Below are 22,059 nucleotides of genomic sequence, written 5' to 3'. Positions count from 1 at the left end.
GCGTCAGCCGTTTAGCTCGCATGAGGGCGCCAGTTATAGCAAGCGCGCCGCTCATTGCAATGAAGATAAAGAGCAAAAAGATGTAAGGATATACACGAGGAAAGCTTTATGTTATTAGTAACCAAAACAAGCAAGTATAGTCGCGTAAGTCTACATCTGCAGAGGAACACCGAATCAAGGTTGTCTTTGAATTCTGTGGCCTCGTGATTTTTGTACTTACGGTTTTTTTTGCTTATCTGAAAAACGAGACGTACACGGGAGGACTTTTTATCTCAAATAATGGAATGGGTGTTTGTGGAGATGCTCTTCAATGTAGCGATTTCCGTTTATTGTATAAAGCCAGCATTTAGTAATTTTGGTAAATAATTTCAATTGAAATTGCGATCATAAACTTTTCTAAGCCGTTCGAGATAGCTGCAAACAACGTACAAGTGGGTTCCGTTACCCACCGCTGAAATTTAATTTTTTAACTCTTGCATCCAATTAGTTCGGACAGCCACAATATGTCTATAAATGTTGCACTCCATATTTCAGTTGGCTTCAGATATCCGATGACTCCAATACCGAACCTCAGGCTAAGCACTGATCACACTGAGGATTCTTCTGATAATAACCGAGGTATTAATATTGCTTTGAATCACTTTTAATAAGGAACACAATTATTGTTTCTGTAAATATACTCAATTAAAGATGATATTGTTCTTTCGTATATTTTCTAGGATGCACGACGTAAATACAGCACTCGTAAAGAATGTCGTAAAGACAGCACTCAAGCAACGGCTTGTAACAGCCAATGAATCGGACGGCGGGTAAAAGAGCAAGGAAGTGACATCTTGAACTTAGCCTTCAAGTTAAAAACTGGAATGATTTGCTGTGCACGCTCACAAACTTAATGATTTGAAAGAAAAAGTACTACTTACGTTTTAGAAAAGTTTTTGACCGGTTTCGATGAATTTCGAGAATGCCAATAACTGCGCTTTTAAATCTGCTTTTTTCGGTACGCATCCCTTTTTTAAGCTGCACTCATATGCGTTGCTGTTCACCTACTGGACCACTTCACCATTATATATTGTCGAGGCTACAAAAGTTTAGCCCACATGAATCAAAAGCTGCGAATTTAAAAATGCTGCCACCGCCAATAATTTCCATGCACAATCGAGCTGCAGATAGTGCATGGGAAATACATGAGTCCTGAACAAGTAAAGCACTGAGTAGTGATAGATAAACCACTGGGTAACTGGTACTGTTGCCGTGGCGAGACTGCGGACGTGGGTTTGCCTTGCATGGGAAGCCATGGGCTATGCATTGCCTGACTGCGGCTGTAGGCTAGTCAAGTAATCAATACTCGTCGGTTCGAGGTGGATTGCCGATTATCGGCCGCTATAATCTCAGACCTCGGGCTGAGCTGGGCGTCCGAGCTCGGGTCGATGAGTTTTAGCTAGCCATATTGGCAAGGGCCGACCGTTAGCCATAGACTTGTCGCTTCGGAATGAGCTAGGTGATCGGATTGAATAGGGAATTCGGCCCCATCTAAGTACACATCTAACCTTTTGAACACAAAAAAAATCGCTCGCCAAACGATCTTCTTCAGTTACTCAGTGGTTAACTGCGGCTTCTGGAAAAGTGTGGCTTCAGAAAGCTAAATTTCAGATGTCACCATTTTGTTCTCGGAGCAAAACAACGCCTGTGCCGTACTGAACTGCACCGGTCTTTAATATAGATGGCCTGATGAGATCTGACAGCCGCCATGCCACTGTGCTAGCAATGGGAGAAGCGAGAACACAGCAGGTTACACAGAATTCACATGTGTTATTGGCCGCGCGTAGCTGCCGACATTGCGATGACGTGAAAAAATGCCATAAGTGCCAGCGAGGAAAGGAGCCGCCATCAGACAACTCGAGTCCTGATTTGGGCTTATTAGGGAAAATATATACTAATAAGAGGCAGCGCACGAACACACAACAAGACAGGCGCTGCACGAAACAGCGCCTGTCCTGTTGTGTGTTCGCTCGTGTCTGTTCGCGCTGCCTCTGATTAATATCCATCAGACAAGTTGGATGGCTGAACCCCATACACCACCCCTCCGCCCAATAGCAATTTTTATTGGGCATTCTCGGCCGCATCCTAAATTAACCAGAGGTTAACAGGTGGACGGATCATCGTGGCCACAGTGTCCTGCGACATGGGGCCCCGAACTGATCATTACGGACAAGGGAACAGCACTTATGGCATGGCAGGCACAACAACGTTGTGCCTGCCATGCACCTGGATACCTAACACGATATAGGACGCAATTCTACCCTACGTATTTTCAATCTATAACACCACCCTCGATGAGACAAGATCGACCTCCATTCCAACTTTTGTATAGATGTGAGCCCACCACAGAGCTCGGTGCAATGGTGCCGCACGTGACCGATGAGGACAACATCGACGTCGCAGCCTACGTTCACTGTCACGAGGAATGTTCAAGACTCACAAGGCTGCTAAGGCCGCCGACCCAGCAGCTGCCATCTTTTCAATAACCCCACAAGCCATCGCCACCTTTCAGCCCCGCGTCCTTGGCCCATTCTGTAGAGCTGACGACATCTTCGACGTAGACGTGTCACTCTACCTGTATGAGCGCGGCAGCATGAATAATTTGTGGTATGCCACTATCATGACAGCCAACCTTATCTTCTTTCTGATTGGTAAGGCGCGCAAGTGGTACGTCACACACAAGACAGAAATAAATTCATAGGAAGCCTGAGTTTGTAAGCAGAAGATGCATGACCTGATTGGTAAACACGCTGCTAGTTCCACCTGAGCTGATTCAGCGACTTTAAGGCAACGGTGTTTACGGGATAACTTCACTCGCACTGTGCGCCGAGAATGAGAGACATTGGCACCTGTGTTCCCCACTGCTACCATCTAACTACACTGCTACTGTTTAGTTGATCAAATAATTTGTTCGCCAAGGGGTTGCTAACATGGGGATCTACACAGGCCACACCATGGACGAACGTCGCATTACTCCGGAACCTCCTGGTATTGCCGCTACCACTCCCCGCAATGGTTTATATCCCCTATATGGCTCTCGACATGCACATATAGTGGGATTTCGCACTCTACGTAGTGGTGACAATGTCGCTGGCAACAAATTAGGAGTCTTAATCTTCACAGGAATCAACTCTTTATTGGCCAAAAATGCAAACACGGGGGCCAGTTGGTTGATCATACTGTGGAATTTATTTATAGGGATGACTGGCGCCCGCAAGGGAATTAAGCAATCGGCGGCGGCGATAGCAACAGTCGTGCTGAGCGCTCGTGGATCTACGAATGCCTGTTGCTCCCGTCAACGCTCAATTTATAGGCAGTGAAGAAGCATCTGGATAAAGCCGTAAACGGTGACTAGCATAAACGGAAATATTGTATATACATATGAGAGGAGCAACAAGCTTCGAGATACATCTCGACGCATCTTGCACGATAAATAAAATGATAAAGCGCCGTCTCGGAACAACGAGCATGAATAAACAAAGAAGACAGAATTCATCAGCGCGATATTCAAAATAATAAGCATGCATGGCAGGGGCTGTCGAAAAAGAAAGATTTGCAGTTAGCGACAATATGCTTTTTATGTCATCCTGTGGGACATATCTTCCGCCAATACCGTTCTGCTAGCCGTTGGTACTCACAAGCCCGCTTAACAATAGGTACGAATTTTACTCACCATGCCATTATCTATAGCATTTTCCGTCTCAAGCATCCGATCAAGTCCCTCCCTCACCGACCCGAAGTCGCTCGCCGTCCCCGCAACCCTGGCGCTCCCGCACTCTTGTTCCTTGCCGCAGCTCAGCGCCTTCATACACCGGCCACTCCGTGGGAAATTAGGAAACGCAGATCTCGGTTGTGATGCTGCATTCTCGACCCAGACTGCAAATTCTCTACCGACCTCTGCTGCACCAAGTGACTTGATAATTTTTTTCTGTGGATGATGATCAGTTCTTGCCCTTATTGAGGCTGGTGCCCAGGAACCTGTTATGAGCTCCTCTGTTCGCCGTCGCCTAAAGACACTAATGACCCAAGCCACGACATTCACCGTCCGCGTTGCCTACGGAAGTTGTGCTACTGAAGCTGGCATGCGTACTTCTCGTGTAAGTATTGCCGATCACCATATTTCTGTACTTTTCACCGTTATGATGTGCTGGTCTTCTGCTCATCGACCTGCTATTGACTCTGAGGATCTATCAAGTCCAGCTCGCCTTCGCTCTGCCCATTCTGGTACCTGCCACCGGAAGCTGCCGTCTATGGCATTTAGTGCTCTATCCATGCCTTCATAACGGGGACTATCTTTCCCGGTGTGTTACCGACGTTGCTCTGCAACGTAAAGTTGCACTCCCTTATCTCATCGTCCATGTCCGTCAAAATGAAGCCGCTCTGCCTGTCCTCAACTTCAGCTCATAGCCACAGGTTCTTCCCGAAAGCATTGCACATCCTGAACTGTCCTCGCTGAGCTAATGCTGCCTCTGTTCTTCAGCACGAGTATCCGTCTGTGCACCCGCCCAGCCCTACTCCAGTTCCGGTATCTCTGGGATGATTACGGGAGATCTACAACACGATCTCGCGCAAGATTGGCACAAGCTTCTGCTTGCGTACAGCGACATATTCTAGATTGCTCCCCGTCCGCTGGGGCAGACAAGAGCCGTTACTCCCAGCATTGACACCAGTTCCGCCACTCCTGTCCACAAGCGCCCATGCCGTGTGTCCCATCCAGAACCTCAGGTAATACACAGCGAGGACCATAAGATGCTGGCGAACGACATGATTGATTAGCCCATTAGATAAATAGCCCATGGGCATCTCCTGTAGGGCTGGGCAAAAAGAAGCACAAAACATGACGTTCTCGCGTTACGTACCGCAGCCTCAAAAAGATGCGTTCATGGAGCCATGTAAGTTTTATCAAATAATCTACGTTCGAACTGCTGGAGGATTACCGTCGATGAACGCGACCGAGAGAAAGCAGCGTTAGTCACACCTGATGGCTTCTACGAGTTGCCGTTCTAAGCTGTACTTCAATGTGATGATATTCGGGCTTGAACGGATGATGGCCTCGTTGCTTTGGGATTTCAAGTGGAAAACGTGTCTGTGTTATTTAGACGAGGTTGTAGAGATCGCCAGGCAAGGGAAACAGGGGCCAGTTTTGAGGAGGGAACGTGACGAAAAGCTATGTACCGTCCTAAGCCTGCAGCACGAAAGGGTAAAATTAACCGTAATGAAGACAGCGGCTGCGGGCTGCTATGTGCGCACGCACGGGTCACTTGCGGTAAGCTTAAGCTGACATGTTGTTGCTGCCTGATAGGGGCTTGGAAAGGCAGGAGGTGCACAACAAATACAAAATGAGTGGCCATAGGCTCTGTGACACGAACCAGAGATGTTGCGTCGCATAGCGCGTGGTGTTCGAGCGAGATGGCTGCGGAGCCCACTGATGCGCAATCGCGATGGAGGGCGATTGCAGACGATGAGCAGGATGCTTGGTGCGAGAAATCGAGGCACGTGCTGACGTCCGGTGCTACTGCCTCACACGATTCGCATGCCAGCACATGAATGATGGCAAAGCTTGCCACTTGTATAATGGGAGTGTAAGTGACGGCACAGGAAGACGGAACAGCTGAGGCTGCGCTTACTGTGTCGTAGATGATAGATACGTGTGGGAGAGTAGCCGGGCCGGATGCGCTAGGCAGGAGTGGCAGGGAGCTGGCCGGAGACAGCTGCGGTGTGCTGTTCCCCGAGGATTCAGCCGTAGACGAGAGTGATGCTGGTTTTGATGCGGATGCTGGCAGCGGCGAAAGTGGGTCTACCACGTCGTAGAGCGGCAGCAGGCAGTATCTTTCGCTGAAGTACGCCAGGACGGCAGCACGCAGCTCATCGTATGGCCGGCAACTCGAGGCAGGGCAGGCAAGCTGGCAAAGGATTTCAGGTGGTAAGATTTCGTTGAGGACTGCGTGCTTGAACTGCTGGATGTTGACGCAGTTCTGGTACATCGCAGCCTCCAGTTGAGCTAACCACCAGCTGACGCCTGTAGGCCGGAACACCGTAAGCGGTAGGTCGAAAGCCGGGCCTTGCCAATATGCCATCCTAGGACGCCACCGGGGTGAAGGCACGGTTCTCCGGGTCACCACGAATGTAGAGATTGCCAGGCAGGGGCGACCGCGGCCACATTTATTTGAGGAGAGGCTGAAGAGGTGACGACGGCAGCGTCCGGCCGAGGCGAAGGTCGCGAGCGTTCCTAAGCTCTCGTGCCGGCGCTGCTTCCTTCTCTTCGGCACGTGCCGGACGCATGCCACGCGAGTCGCTACAAGGTCATTGTTTTTTTCGTCCACTTCCAAAGCCCCCTTGATCGTCATTCTATAATTCTCACAACGTTTCGCTGAGCTTGCCTTCAGCCTACCGCCACGAAGTGCTGCTTTGGACACCGCGAAATTAAGATAGATTCTTGGCCACCTGATGGCGTCCAGCCGGACCGAGACATCGTTCCTGCAGTCAGTTCATTCCCGGCTCCTAGATCTGCGCCTGACGTCCGAAGTTTCATCGGTTTTGTATCCTATGTTCCTTGTTTTGTGCCAAACTTTGCAGTTATCGCCGGTCCTCTCATCAACCTGTTGAAAATGACGTGGCCTTTTCTGGGGTCCGGAACAGTCGAAAGCTTTTTCAGCACTTATTGCTGCACTCACCACACCACGAGTCTCAGATCATTTCTGCCATTCCGCCCCTGCAGAACTTCGCACCAACGCTGATGGATCTGTGTCAGCACAGGCATCCGCTGCAGCTGTGGTCATACCAGCTCGGAAAACGACTCTGCATTTCCTTTTGGGACATACCTCTACATCAACCGCTGCCGAACTTGTAGCCATTCGAGAATCTATTCGCTATATATGTGGGGAACCACCTCAAAAATGGTGTATATTCACGGACTCGAAGACTGCATTACAAATTTTGGAAAACTTCTTACGCCACACTGCCTATCAGTCCCTGGCACTAAACATTATGGATCTCATCACATCTGCCCAGCTGCAAGGCCACACGATAATGTTTCAATGGATTCCTGCCCACTGCGGCCTCCATGGGAATGAGCAGGCCGATGTTGAAGCGAAAAGCGCACTCATCAATGGCTTCCAAACAGCTGTGCCTTTTTCAAGAGCGGATACGACGTGTCTTCTAAAGAGTTATATGAATATTGCTACAGCAGCTTACTGGGCTCAACCAGACGCCCGACACATCCGTCTAAGAAGGCTTGATCGAACATTTAAATTTTATGTTCCGCGTGATATTCCGCGTCATCAGACATGCTTGATACATCGACTTCGTTTAAACGTGGCTTTCACGCGCAAATACTTACATTTAATTGGACAGCTGGACTCACCGGAATGTTTAACTTGTGGCATCCCAGAGACTGTGGACCATGTATTATTGGTGTGCCCAGAGTATGCGAACGAAAGAAATGTGCTAGCTGCTTCCTTGAAGCGTTTAGACAAGAGGCCTCTGTCGGAGGAACTGCTGCTGGGCGCTTGGCAGGACAAGGGGAAGGGCGTCCAGGCAGTGCGCGCTCTTTGCCGTTATTTGAGCGCCAGCGGACTTGATTCACGTTTGTAAAGCAAGCTGCTGTGTCTGTATATATATTTCATATGCCTTCTCCCACATCGTCACCCATCATGACCTTCTTTCTTCTCTCCTTCCCCTTCCCCAGTGCAGAGTAGCAGGCCAGATTTGAATTATTCGGGCCAACCTCTCTGCCTTTTCCTTTCAATAAATCCATCTATCTATCTATCTATCGCACCAACGCAAGTTTCCTTGGCATTAGAGCAATCCTTCTTCAGCGACAGAGGAAAAACTTTTGCTTGGCAGTTATGGTTTAATCTGAGTTATTGCTTTGTGCAGTTCTCCTCCTTGACGAAAGGTCTTGATAACTATATTCCACTGCAGGTGTACTCATTATCAGGGTCCTTTAGATGCCTGTCCCCTTTGAAGAAACGCTCATCAGCATCAAACCTGCGTTAGGGGCTAACTCATCATGTATCCCGTATTGTAGTTTTTCGTCTTGGTGCCGATTGAATTTTTTATTCAGGTCACAGGGTTACCGATTGCAGGCGCAGAAATCCGTACCCAAGGAAACAATTTCAGTCCTTCCTGCCTTATTCTGACCCACCTTTCTCCCTGTCCGTTCCCTGGCTTTCTTCTTGGGAAGCAAAAGCATATTTAAACTCCCGCCAGTGATAATCGCGCTGACCAGACGAAGGCAAGTCCCTTTGCCGAAACATTGGCCCGACTTGCGAACTGAGGAAACCCTTGAATTCTTGTTCAGACCGCTTTCTTACTGGTATAGCCGTCTTCTTTCTCTCGTTGTACGCTGCATCCTCAACACCTAAGTATAGTATTTTTATACCGCATTTTTAGCGCTATTACCACAGGTTCTAGCTCACTACTACAGCCAGAGGCAAAAAAGTCCTGTTGTGTGAAGTGCGTCTCAGCCGTGATTAGCATTAATTCATTGAGGACTGGGTGGTAGTTTGCCCGAGATATCACCTCCTTTAAATTAGGATAGCCGCAGATATGGTCGGAAGGCATTGATGTCTACTCTTCTTTCAGAATCGGACAGCGCCAGTTCTTTAAACCTATATTGTAGAACGGGTAATTGAAAAAAAGACACGCGCTCCGCTCAAGTCCTTAGGCCCGAATTCCAGTTTTGAACAAAAAAGTGTATTCCCATGCATATATTGAAAACGTGTCTCATAAATAAATAAAAACAGCGCTGCTACCCTTTTCTAGGCAGAGCTCACTGGCTGTGGACCCAAACAGAAGTCTTTAAACACACAATAAAAAGCGGGCGCTTAAAACAGAACACAGACACAGTTGCAGAGGCAAGAACATGGGAAATCAAGTGTGCACTAGCGCAGCACGAATGACATAGATTCTAGTCAAGGTCCGTTAAAACCCCTTTAGGGGGCTTTATGGAGTGCACGTGGCAGTACCGTCGAAGCCTGTGCCAGACAAGGTTCGTAGCGGCCTGTGTCAATAGCACCCTCGCAAATACTGTGGTCTTAAACGGGCGGCCCGTTTGCACGAGGCGAGGGGGAGAGTGTCAGCACGGTGGGTATAGCCCTACTCACACATCTTCTCGATGAGCAACTAAAGCGATTGGCAAATCGGATGAAGTTTATGACAATAATGGCAGCGGAAATGAACGTGCTATTTATCCATGTCCCTGAGCGCGATGCATTAGCAGTGCGTTTATGAACGCGTAAAACGGCAGTTCGAAAGCACTTGTTCTGTTTTTTTTTCTTTCTCACTTTTTTGCTTTACTCTTTCACGAGACCCCTACTTTGTGTGCCCTTACGCTTCGCCTTCAAATGCAGGACGGGATAGCATTTGAAGTTGTTCTTAAGGACCCGAACACACTACCATTCGCGATTGCCCGAGGGTTCTGTATTCCGGATGAAAATGGCGAGCTGCAGGAGGCCGAGCAGATTCTTCCGCACAAGGCTGATTTGAGGAAACTGAAAACGTGGCCCTTCAGGGTCACTCTGTAGCTGCCCACTGCATAGTTGCGCCGATGCCGATGATGATGCCGCGCGAGCAGGGAACAGGAACATAAGTATTGCGCTGTAAAATGCGATGCAACTTTGTCTCAGTGAAAATCACTGAGTGCTGGTTCGAGTGACCTATCTATTCGGCAGTATTGTTTCGTGCGCAAAAGCTAATAATTAGTAATGCTTCTTATCTAACCCTTCATTTTTTGTTGGAGTAACACGTGAATGTAAAGTTAAAGGTCGCCTCGAGAAACGGGTAGCCCCGTTGTTTCAGTCGCCCCTCCCCCCCCCCCTCAGGCCTTCGGGGGAGAGGGGGGGGGGGAGGGGGGGAGGGATTATCACTTGCATCAAAACTGTAGTCTAATCGCTTTTCGTCCAAGGTACAGAGAAGGTCCGGAAGATGTCAGAATTAGTATAGCCACGTGTGTAGATTTCCAAGTGACGTGGCAATGGGTAATTTGGTGTCTATTTAGAGCTTCGCTCTCCAACCACCTTCGCAGCGTAGATTGGAGTAACATTTTTTGTTAACATTCAGAATAAGCTGTTTCATGATCAGGTGCTAGCCTAAATAGTTTATCTAGAACACAGACAAAAAGCTTCAACGGACAAACTCTCCAGAAGAAAGCGAATTTAGGTATTGGAGAGCGTATGAAGGTTTTGGCATCAGTGGAACGAATAATTATTTTTGTCGGCCCTTTAAGTGCTAGATTTGTGTCACTTACAACATTTGATTGGGAATTTCTTGCTTATATGGCAATAATTAAGAAGTCACTAAATTAGTGTTGAATAAATAAACGAATTTGCGAACGAGAAAATTCAGCAGAATATAGGACATGTGACGCTCAATCTTAATCAGCTGGTTTCACTACGCAATAGGATACGCTGATTTATGCTCTGGTTACATTAACCTCACCACGTGGTTATTTATCGGCAGAAATAAAATGAAAACACCCCAAGGAAAGAGGAGAAAGCTTAGCGTGTTGGTGTTCGCTGCTGTAAAAGCATTTGAAATAGAATTTGCAAAGCCGCAAAATGTTTATTAAACAGTGTATACATGTGCTAAGCGTCTTGTAACAACGGAAGTAAGAGGCGAATTGATCAGAGCGGTCTGTATGCATACTGTAGCTGAACCTGATCTGGCCGGAGACTAGGCTGGCCGGGACGCTTCTGGGGAGATACAGGCCGCGAGGGTACCGGTCGCGGAGGGGGACCAGACTTTTGAGGCGATGATGGGCGCGAGGGCAATCTGCTTGGCAAGTTTGCATACCCTGGGCTCCCGGGGCTCCCAGGTGCTGGTGGCGGTGGCGGTCGAGGTGGCCTGACAGGTCGTGGCGGCGGACGTTGCGGGACGGTGGGAGGGATCTGTGAACCTGGCCGAGACGCGACTGGTGATCCTGGAGGCGAGAACACAGGAGGGTACTTGTCATCTCTAGACGGCAGTGGAGGTGGGGCACTGTCAGGGGGGGGGGGGGGGGGGGGCTGGAGGAAAGTTTGATGGAGACGGCGGTGGTGAATTAGATGGCGAACCAGGCGGCGTGAGTCCTCGAGCTGTAATTCTGGGCGGTGAATCTGTAGAGAGTGAAGGTGGAAGCATTGGATAAAGTGTTTTTTTCAGGTGGTTAGTTTTTCTTCTTAGATATAAAACGTGTATGTTCTGCAGCAAGATTCTTTTTGTTTTTCTTTATGCGTTGTTCTTCTGTCATCCACAAAATGCTTGTGAGACAAGGCTCATGTGTTGCGTCATTTTTCTCTTATTTTGGACTATTTTCTATGGCGTCTGTGACGTCAATATAAGCTGTCCGCTTCAAAATCTTGTTCCTTCTACTACTGGTAAAGATGCCAAGCGTGAAGCTTGGCGTCTTTCAGAGGAAATTGCTGACAGATTACTGCGTTAGTGTTCTTGAGATGTGTATTTATTTTTCTGTCGGGCTTAATTACTTTGTTAGTGTGAATGCGGCGAAAGGGGTTTAAATATGGACTTAAACGGGACACTGAAGGGTAGCAGTAAGTCAGGCTGTAATTATAGACTAGGATCCCTAGCAAGAAGTTGCTCAGTTTGTCCCACAACGATAGGTTTTACAAGCTAAATAATTTCACAAAATCTAAATATATGTGTATTTATTACTTGCGAATTCTTACAACGTATCAATAAGGTGGTGCATTTACCGTTCTTTTCTAATTACTCTGGAACTATGGGAAAACCAGCACTGCTAGCGTAGCCAAGAATGCGGTGTCTCATGATCAACAAAAGGCGGACCTAACGGTTAGACGCAAACTCTGGCGCTGTTTTTTCGCCTCACATTCTGCGAACTCAGGCTCAGTTTTGATTTAAAATGACTTTTGTAATCTCTTAAACGTTTTCAAACGTTTGATAGCTGTTACGAATTAGGGATGTAAACTATCTAAATTAGATGCCGACCACGAAGAAAAAGAGATGTCCAAGGTAGTCACATGTTGTCGTGATCGTGATGCTTTAAGTGGGGTCATGTATGTGTACTCAACGCAGAGCAAAAATCATGCGGCACCGAATATTATTTTAAAAAATCTTCACCGCATGCACGAGTGACGAGCGCCTTCTCGATTAACGTTTGTTTAAAAAATCGTGGCATCAGCAGCGGTACCACAATTTTGTTGATGTTCTGTAAAGATTTCACTTAGGCTACTGTATCGTAGCCTCAATTAAGGGCTAGCGTAATTATATAGTAAGGAGGTTAGTTTAAGCACATTTGGTTTCTATTATATGCAGCGCCACTGACTTGCCTACTGCTATGGTGATTCAGCATGACTTCGTGGTTGCAAACTGGACGCAGAAATCAGATATCAAAGTTTGTATTGTTTAACAATTACAAAATGCCAGTGTGCTGATTTGTTTCTTACACTGATAATTACCCGGTCAGTGGAAAACATGCCCGCAGCATTACTAACACAACACTTTGTGAGAAACAAATTTTAAACTATGTTTCCATGTGCAATAATTCACTGAAACTATGCAGTTACCGCTATCGTCAGTAATAGGTCTGAAGCTTTGAGTGAGTTCGTTTGTGGAATTCTTGTTTTTGTTCATATTCTGCTTTCTCATTCACTTCGTACTTTCAAAGATACGTCTCGTGAATTTGTATTTTTTTTGTGAAATCACTGTATATCTTATTGAATGTTACAAAACCAAAAACGTAGGGCTTACGAAGAACAATTTAAATTGTTACTGCGAAGGATAAAATAAGTTACAACGGAACTTTATGTTGATCTGCAAAACTGAACAGCAGGCATCATACACACTTACCATGGGCTGCCGAGATTCCCCATTCTGCATGAACAAGGTCACTTGAAACCCTGTGAAGTGGGAAAAACAAAGGTTATGCATTGAATGCACAATATCAACCAATGAACCGGCAGGCTTTGAACAGTTGTAAAGAGTTACTTGAAACTGGGGATCGGGCTGCTAGATGTATTTGTTCTTTATTAGCATAATATTTTGAAGAATGGATTTTATCATAGCATTGATGAAGAATGTTATAAATTAGCTAGTAATGGTTATCGACAGGATATACTAGATAATATAATATATAGTACCAGTCACTGTTAATTACGTTATTTATGTGCAGAATTGTGTACAGCACTTCTTGAGAGTTATGCAAAATGCATTAAACACTCCTCGCCCCCAAATTAACAGACATATGACAACAATATTCAAGGTTTCATTATTAATGCCTAATTGTGGCATTCCTATGACATCCCATTTCATGCCCTCTAGTTCCTCTAACAGCACTGCTAAACTAGCTTCACTAGCTAGGGTTCTAGCATTAAACGTTGCCAGGGTCAGTTTCCAATGGCGGCCTGTCCAGCGGAGCCAGGCTTTCTTAGCACCCCCAGCTGCGTCACAGGTCTGACCGCCGCCGTGGTCAGTTGTTCCGCAGCCGCTGGTGACTGAGGGCCGGGGTTTTATGGAGCTTATCATAGGAGGTTGTGGCCAATTACTGCACCAGGGTGGCCAACTCCTGTTCTGGTGAGGGAGTGCGTTGCCGGAGGTGTTCACCGGCATCAGGTCGCACCCCAAACCTGTTTATGCAATTCCATCAACACGCGGATTTTTTTTTTCATCCGGTGGAGAATTGCGCGGCACCGGGATTTGAACCCCGGTCCTCTTGCATGCGAGGCGGATGTTCTACCGCTACGCCACCGCTGCACCTCTCATAGGGCTTAGTGAGGTTAGGAGGCCGAATGAGGCATATACTGTACTGAAGGATGGGCATGTACTGTGTTATCGAGGTTTACCAGAGAGGCGACAACTAGGAGTAGGTTTTCTTGTCAATAAGTATATAGCGGGTAATATAGATGAATTCTATAGTATTAATGAGAGGGTTGCAGGCATCGTAATTAGGCCTAATAAGCGGTATAAACTGAAGGTTGTACAGGCCTATGCACCTACAAGTAGTTATGATGACCAGGCAGTTGAAAGCTTCTATGAAGATGTAGAATCGGCAATGCGAAAAGTAAAGACGCAGTATACTGTACTAATGGGCGACTTCAATGCCAAGGTAGGGAGAAAACAGGCAGGAGACAAGGCAGTAGGTGACTGTGGCATTGGTTCTAGGAATAGCAGGGGGGAGTTACTAGTTGAGTTTGCAGAGAGCAGTAACATTCGAATCATGAATACCTTCTTCTGCAAACGGAAGAACCGAAAATGGACATGGAAAGGTCCTAACGGAGAGACTAAAAATGAAATCGACTTCATAATGTGTTCAACCCCCGCCATTGTGCAGGATGTAGAGGTAATCGGGAAAGTGCGATGCAGTGAACACAGGCTGGTGAGGGCCCGAATTAACCTAAATCTGAAGAAGGAACGCAACAGATTAGTAAGAAAGAAACCCATCAACGATTTAGCGGTGAGGGGGAGGGCAGAAGAGTTCAGGATCTCGCTACAAAATAGGTATTCAGCTCTAACTGAGGATGGCGACATTACCCTAGAGGCAAGGAACAATAATTTCAGAGATATCATTACTGAGTGCGCGGTAGAAGTAGGCGGTAGGATAGTTAGAGAGGTTACCGGTAAGCTGTCTAAGGAGACGAAAGATTTGATTAAGAAACGCCAGAGTATGAAAGCTTCCAATCCAACAGACCAGATCGAATTGGCCGAGATATCAAAGCTAATCAATAAGCGCAAGGTGGCCGATATAAGGAAGTATAACATGGACAAAATTGAGCATGCTGTAAAGAACGGGGGAAGCCTTAAAGCAGTAAAGAAGAAATTGGGCATAGGCAAAAACTAGATGCATGCGATAAGGGACAAGGCGGGCAACGTCATCACTAATATGAACAAGATAGTCAAAGTAGCCGAGGAGTTCTATACAGATCTCTACAGGAGCCAAAGTAGTCAGGACCGTAATGAGATTGGCGATAGGGAAAAACAGTCAGACGTTCCACCAGTGACGAATGACGAGGTCAAGAAAGCATTAGAAACTATGAAAAGGGGGAAATCAGCTGGAGAGGATCAGATAACGACAGATTTGTTAAAGGACGGGGGGGATATCGTGCTAGAGAAACTGGCTACCCTGTATACGCAGTGCCTGATGTCATCGACGGTACTGGAACCATGGAAGAATGCAAACATTATCCTCATTCACAAGAAAGGGGACTCTAAGGACCTTAAAAATTACAGACCAATCAGCTTACTGTCTGTTACGTATAAGGTATTTACTAAGGTAATCGCTAATAGAATCAGGACAACCTTAGACTGCAATCAATCAAAGGATCAAGCAGGGTTTCGGAAACGGTACTCTACTATCGATCATATCCATGCCATCAACCAGGTGATAGAAAAATGCTCGGAATATAACCAGCCCTTATACATAGCATTCGTTGATTACGAAAAACCATTTGACTCAGTTGAAACCTCGGCGGTGATGCAGGCATTGCGAAATCAGGGGGTAGACGAGCCGTACGTTAAAGTGCTGGAAGATATATATAGCGGCTGCACAGCAACCATAGTTCTGCATAAAGAAAGTAACAAAATTCCCATAAAGAAAGGTGTTATGCAAATAGACACAATCTCCCCAGTACTATTCACAGCTTGTTTAGAGGAAGTATTCAGAGACTTGGAATGGGAGCAGTTAGGGATAAGGGTAGATGGAGAATACCTCAGTAATCTGCGATTTGCTGATGACATTGCCTTGCTAAGCAACTCGGGGGATGAACTGCAAATAATGATTGATGACCTAGACAGAAAAAGTAGACAGGTAGGCTTGAAAATCAATATGCAGAAGACTAAGGTAATGTTCAACAGCCTCGGGAAGGAACAGCAGTTTACATTAGGTAGCGAAATACTGGAAGTAGTAGGCGAATATGTCTACTTAGGACAGGTAGTAACCGCAGATCCGGACCATGAAAAGGAAATAACAAGAAGAATAAGATTGGGATGGTGCACATTTGTCAAGCACTCGCAGATTATGACTAGCAGCTTACCGGTATCGCTCAAGAGGAAAGTATACAACAGTTGCATCTTGCTTGTACTTACCTATGGGGCTGAAACGTGGAGGCTAACCAAAAGAGTTCTACTTAAGTTGAGGACAACCCAGACGGCTATGGAACGAAAAATGGTAGGGGTAACATTAAGAGATAGAAAGCGTGCAGAGTGGGTCAGAGAAATAACTCAAGTTACCGACATTCTAATAGAAATTAAGAAGAAGAAATGGACATGGGCTGGACATGTAGTGCGAAGAGAGGATAACCGATGGTCGCTGAGGGTAACAAACTGGATTCCAAGGGAAGGAAAGCGTAGCAGGGGGCGGCAGAAAGTTAGGTGGGCGGATGAGATTAAGAAGTTCGCAGGGGTCAAGTGGATGCAGCTAGCACAGAACCGGGTTAAGTGGAGAAATATGGGAGAGGCCTTCGCCCTGCAGTGCGTATAATCAGGCTGATGATGATGATGATGATGATGAATTGTGGCATTCATTATCAAGAACAGGCTGCAGAACTCGAATGCATTTTTTATAGTCCGTAGCTTTCTGCTGCATTACTCAATAGTTTGCGAAAGTGACCTTATCGTTGGCTGCCGTGAAGTTTGGTGCCACTTTAGTGAACGTTTTTTTTTTTCCACAATCCAGTTGAAGGCAATGGAATGAATCTCGCTGCTCTTGCAAAGTGTTCTTAGGTTATGATTAAAAAAATGATAGCGGCGTAGCTCGGCTAGGCATGGTTATGCAAGAAAAGATTTGTTGTTAGGCCAGGCTAGATTCATATAGGCTTGTTTGCAGATCGGAAGCTAGGTTGAGTATGGCCAGACGCGTTTGGCTGTTGTGTGACTCCTACATGGGTGTCTGCGAAGGTCGTGACGTATCCCAAGCACTGGGCGCAACGAGCGGCGTCTTCATGGTAGTCTACGAATCTCAAGGTCACCAAAGCCGGGTCTAGACGACACGAAGGTGTCGAGGTCCTAGGAAGCGTGCAAGATGGGCAATGGTGGTGGAGGAGGGAAAGAGTAAGCAGGAGACTGGAAATTTGTGTGGCATTGTCTTGTGTATTATTGTATATTTTCGGAGATAAGTACCGCTAGGAAATGAGGCTTGCCAGGTGTGTGAAAAAGAAGCAGTAGTTACGCGAAGGAGAACAAGGAAGCAACAGAAGCGAGTACCGCCGGCTCCTCGCGGCACACCTGAGGTCAAAAGCCCGGCGTCGATGACCTTGGCTTGATGAAGCAAGCAAAGGTTTTGCTTTAGCAATTCAATTATCATAAGCAACAGAAGCGAGCACAGCCGGCTACCCGCGCCACATCTGAGGTTAAAAGCCTGGCACCGATGACCTCGGCTAGATGAGGCAATTAAAGGTTTTGCTTTAACATTTCAATTATCATAATGTTACAATAGTATAAAAGTCAGGCAGACACTATCTGCTATTTTTTTCAATGTAAACCAGTGATAGGAAGCCTTCCCCCGCTGACAACCTTTTAATAAGAAACTCTACGTAAATGCTATTCAAAAATTGCATTGCGACCAATTTTTGCAGTTAGGAGATTAATGTAATAGTTTTCGAAATGAGGGCTGATAATGAAGGCAAATTTTATGACAAACAGATGTCATCGCTCTGCCATCCTGAACTCTACAGCTGAGTTGCTTGCCGCCTTGTAATGCCTTACTGCCTATGGAGCTGAGTATAGAACGCTGGTGGCTCATAGTGCATTGGCACTGGTGTCCTGTTTAGGATTTTTAAATATTTATTAAAATGTTTAAAATAATTATCTGAAAGCAAGAAGCCGACAGTCGGCGAGGCCAAGGAAAGCATTGGGGATTGTACTTTACGTCTTTTTTTTTTTACTTTTACTACGGTAATCACATAAATTAGTAATGTAATCTGTTTAGGGGAAAGATAAATAAAAAAGACGTAAAGTACAATCCCCATCGCTTTCCTTGGCCTCGCCGACTGTTGGCTTCTTTCCTTCGTGTACTATAACGAGCACCCTCATTTCCCCTTCATTTATCTGCTTGTAGCTTACGGGGGTCTCGGTTCTGGTAGTCTTGAAGCCATAGGTAGCGTAAGAGGGTTCAAGCACAGCTTTCGCCCTCGCTCTTGATCACATTCTACGTGACGCTGGCGGTAACACAGGACGTTACACGTTCACCGCTATGGTTGAGGATGGCGCTGGTGAACACTCTCAAGGTTCGTGTACAGACAACTTTAATACCCAAGAAAGTAGCAGGGGGACAGCGGCCGATGTAGCTCAGTTGGAAGAGCACCGGACGCGATATTCGGAGGTAGTGGGTTCGGTTCCAAACATTGGCACGTTATCTTTTCTTCTACTTTGTATTTGTTTATCTTTCCCCTAAACAGATTACGTTACTAATTTATGTGATTACCGAAGTAAAAATGAAACAAAAAAAGACGTAAAGTACAATCACCAATGCTTTGCTTGGCCTCGCCTATTGTTGGCTTCTTTCCTTCATGTATTATAACGAGCACCCTCATTTCGCCTTAATTGATCTGCTTGTAGCTTAAAATATTTATCTGCATTTTAAATCGCCTCTCAAGAAGCGCCGCAAGCAAATTAGCCGTGATATTATTACGTAGCTCCAAGCAAGAAAATGGCACAAAACGGCGACAGGGTGAAGGACGATTTAATGGCTGGCGTAGTGAGAGGGCTCCTCTCACGCCACTGCCGACGTTTTTCGTAACAATATGTCTAACTTTGGATTTGTGCCTTGAAACGCAGACTGTTTCCATAAGAAGAAGCACCTACAATGCCAAGGTACTCATCTAGGAGAAAACTTAAAGCCGAAAGACATTCTCGTAAACATCAGCTCGTAAACAAACAAATAAATGACGCGATTTGAATTAAACGACGTTAGGCATCATAAACAACACTACAGTGAAATGGAGAAAGCGTAGGGCTAGAGAGAAGCGGATTGTCGTCAGGTAGAGAATTCCAGTCTCTTGCTGCTTCTCAAAAAAAAAAAAATTTATGCTCAGTGAATCATTATTACATCGATAATAGGTTCAGTGTTTACAATGCGTATTCCTAGTAATAAGTGATACTGATGTATACAAAAAGCTACATGCATGGCGTCCAATTTGACGGAACCATTTGCAAGGAGAAAGATAAGCCTGAGGCGCATGAACTTGGTGCAAGCACTTACATCTGGAAGGCCGGTTTGATGCCAAAGGTCGATTAATCAATCAACAAGTCAGTATCGGCCGTAAACATTTCTTATTGGTAGGCGTTGGACGTTCTCTAACTTTTCTGTCCAGTGCTTTATGTATGGAAACCAGGCGATGATGCTATGGAATTGGCGTATCAAATGTCAGAAGTTTTGGATGCCAAGTGCTGAAGATCTGATCGCTCGTTTTGGTGAATGGAGAGCAGAAACCACTTGCTGTACAAATGCAACGTACTAACAAATGTTTCTACGTTGGTTAGCCGTAATTAAGGGTAGAAACTCGCATTTATCAGGAATTATGCTTTATGAGTACGTTGAAAATAGGAAATTCAGAGCTTTAACCCAGCCGAAACACTACAGATCTCGGACATGAACACGTGAAATTATCCAGTAGGTCTGTAGTTCTATAGTGCTTGCCAGTGGTACCTTTTTTCTGGAGTACTTTTCTGCTGTAACTGCAGAAAAGTCTGACACTACAACAGAAACTTCTGATGTCATAACAGGTTCACTGTCAAAAAACGCAAAGAAATTTGGTCGCCACAGTAGAAAATTTTGTGATGTTTTTGTCCCCCTGCTGGCATTTTAACACTTTTTCAGAACTTTTATGTGAACCATAAGCAAAGAAGAGCACCCTGACATTTCAATCGATGTCATTTGCATAATTGATACTTGAAATATTGAAGTAATAATGTACACTCAAATCGTTTTTATAACATCAAACTATTATTGATAGTTAGGAGCGCCGGGAAAGAACAAAAAGCAATAAATTAAATTTTATGCTGCGAAATTTTATCCAAGGCTGCGCAAGATACCGTTTCTCTCATCACACAAAATATCAGGCTTCTATAAAGAAATAATATTTCAAGTAATCAAAACATTCTTTCTAATTCAATGTAGACTGCAAGTTTAAAACACTGCTTGCAAATTTTGTTGCCGTTGCTTTATTACAATGGCACTGTAGCCAATTCTCAAAAATATTTTCTTGTGACATCCCATGTTATCACGTTACCTGTCGTGTAAGCGGCGTGCTGCCTACACGACAGGCAACACTGACACTGACATGTGGGAGGAAAAATGACATCTATGATCCTAAAACGTTAAAGCATTGCGAGGGATGCCTGGCTGCTGCCTATATAGAAAAACAGTGTGGTGATTCTATCAATTCTATTGTTTTTGGTTTCAAACAAAACAGAAATATTTTCTTACATCATTTGTTAGCTTTAACAGAAAAAAAGAATAGCTACGGGTTTTGCAGTGGCCACCTTTAGTAAAATGGGCAGAAATCGCTGAAGAAAATAGAGAATAGATGTTTGTCTTGAAATAGGACACTTACACAGAAACAAGGGCAATGAAAGTAACTTGAAGAAAATAAAAGAGAGGAGACTTCATGGTGCCTCACGCCGAAATGCTGGTAGAAACTGACGAATTTTTCTCGCCTGGATAAGGCATCCCAATGCTTGGTATTATATACAATTCTCAATACCTATTAGTAATTGAAATTTGTTACATGTCAGAAAAAAACACACTACCCTATCTCTAGCTTCGTCTTTCTGGGCGATAAATATCCTATGAGGCAGATGAGCAAATCTTCCTTTATTTATGAATTAGTCATCAGATACGCAGTTAAAATTGCATCTTGGTAAGTTTAATAATTTCACAAGTGCGATATTTCTATTGTGGCTTCAATCGCAGAACTGTAGCGCCACGCGTGTGCACGTTTTAAGCATCCAGCTGGTTTGAAAGCGGGTTGTCAAGACAGATATGTCGAATAATGGATCAGAAGAGCTGTTAATATGCGGTAAAATTGGGCCCCACTCTAAATGTTATTCTATTTCTCGAGAAGATGACAAGAAAGCAATAACATCGCTTGCAATGTATTATTGGCCAGAACATGCTAGCAAGACGTTTTCGAATGCCGCCATACTTGCAGCCGCACTTATGCGGTATACAATGGCTAAATGCAGCGCGGGGAAAACTGACGTGGCGATGGCGAGGAATGCAAAGACAAAATATGAGAATGTCGAGCAGCAGTCAAATTTCAACCAAATGCTTAATAGAACAAGCGATTAGGTGCAAGGTTAGTTCCTAGGATAAGCAGAGAAGTCACGCAAGGGAACAGAATCCTTACCATGTGTGCTAATAAGCGCCGGAGGGCGGTGAGCACCTTTAGTGCGTTTTATTAGCCTTTTCCATGCATTATTTATGAGATTTCTTCGGTACAGCTTACCTGCACTTGGAAATGTCTGGAAAACCAACTTAGGAATTCTACAGAGCGTTCAAGCTCAAGCTCTGCGAACGTGCCTGGGATTGCCGAAATGTGCCTCTACGGCTGCTACCATTTTGATTGCTCAGGAGCATCCCATATCTACCTACCTGACAGTTGACGCCCTGAGGGCACATTTCCGACACATCACCCGGGTTCCCTGTCATCATTTGGCTAGTCTTCCTATTACCAGGCCGCGTACATCGTTTACAGAGACCATTGATGCTCATAGCGCTATTCTGCAGTCCCAGTTTACACCCGCATCTAGACCGTCCTCTCTACTGTGGAGCCAGCATCAACCACACGTGCTTCACTCAATACCCGGCATCAGGAAGAAGGTCGAGCTATCGCCGACAGAACTAAAACAAATCACTCTTGAATACTTTCATGAGTACCATGCAAAACGTATGCACGTCTACACCGACGGTTCAGTGAATGCCGTGAGTTCTTCAGGCTCCATGTTCATACCAGCATATACTACAGAAATAAAAGTTAGGACAATTCACCGTACTTCTTCAACAGCCGCTGAACTAACCGCTCTACATGTCGCTATTAGGCATATCAGTCAGCAAAGTCCTCAACGATG

This window comes from Amblyomma maculatum, chromosome 8, assembly GCF_055883805.1.
Source record: "Amblyomma maculatum isolate TAMU_Amacu chromosome 8, ASM5588380v1, whole genome shotgun sequence".
NCBI classification, from domain to species: domain Eukaryota; kingdom Metazoa; phylum Arthropoda; class Arachnida; order Ixodida; family Ixodidae; genus Amblyomma; species Amblyomma maculatum.
The sequence above is the reverse complement of the archived record's forward strand: the minus strand, read 5'-3'. Positions refer to the sequence as shown.